Below are 1,299 nucleotides of genomic sequence, written 5' to 3' on the forward strand. Positions count from 1 at the left end.
CATGTCTCTTGCAAGGACAAGGTTGGGGTAGGGTCACAGATTAACAGCATCTCAAATACAGAACTAAATGGAGTCTCTTATGTCTACTTCCTTCTATATAGACACAGTAACAGGCTGATCTCTCTTTCTTTTCCCCACATTTCCCCCTTTTCTTTTCAACAAAACTACCATTGTCATCACGATACCGAGATTACATACTTCACAAGGTAATAGAATATCACAAAGCAAGTGAGGCAGGATGAGTTCACAGGGCGGTGTTAAAATTGAAATTAAAATTGCCAACGAATTTTTTGGGCACGCATAGTCATTGATAACATTTTATCAGGAAATAGGGTTTGAGAGCAGACAACCTGACTGGCCAAAATTTATTAGGTGGGAATTTCCTCATCCTAATAAGCCTGGGAGCACTACAGGAGGCCGGGGCTTATTTCATCCCTTCGGCTTCAACCGTAAAAGGCGGCACGCCTCCAAGGGGGTCGTTTATAGGCCTACCCTCAGAGCGCATTCTCTTTCTCAGGGATATTCCTTGCTGAGAAAAAGAATTCAGCGATATCTCTCCTATTTGTGTGCAGGAGAAAAGATATGGCTCTGTTCCGTCCGGCTCACCGGCGGCCAGTTCAAGGTTACCTCCCTTGTTTCCTGAACACCGCTGTTATCTCGTTCTTTTTTCAAGATGCCCAGTTTTCGTATTGTTCAAACACACGTCCTCTACAATTTGTGTAGTTAAGGCAATCATCACAGGGTCCTGAGGTGACATATATCCTCCTCAGCTTACAAAGAAGATGATGGGATTAAGAGATTAAAGTAAAGACATAAGATATTACAAAAGTATAAATTTTGGAGAACTAATAAAATGTCCATGGAATCTTCATATTTTATGCTTTTCTGCTGTGGCTTCAGCCAGTCCCTCAGTTCAAGGTCCCTGACTTCCCGCAACATTCTCCCTCCCTTTCCCTCTATATAAATGTGCCATGGCGATGAAGGCTTGTTCGTCTCTCGATTTTGGCGCAGGATTCTTCGACTGGTCCGGCACACTAAAAACAAACCGATTAAACAGAGACACATAATTCCAAAATTTACTGCAGTAGAGTTTCCAATAGACTTAATCCAAGTCGTGGGGTTTAATCCATAAAGATTTTTTGCCACTTGATCTAACGCCTCAGCTCCAGGCACAATATTTAAGTGACTCTGAGAGGCTTCAAAAATTTGTTCTTTTAATTTAGAAATGTCTAAAGTGAGATTATCTTCTCTTCCCTGTAAATGGCGTCTTACCATGTCCCAGTGATGTCTAGACTCATT

The sequence above is a fragment of the Nomascus leucogenys genome, unplaced genomic scaffold, assembly GCF_006542625.1.
Source record: "Nomascus leucogenys isolate Asia unplaced genomic scaffold, Asia_NLE_v1 002208F_12574_qpd_obj, whole genome shotgun sequence".
Classification (NCBI taxonomy): domain Eukaryota; kingdom Metazoa; phylum Chordata; class Mammalia; order Primates; family Hylobatidae; genus Nomascus; species Nomascus leucogenys.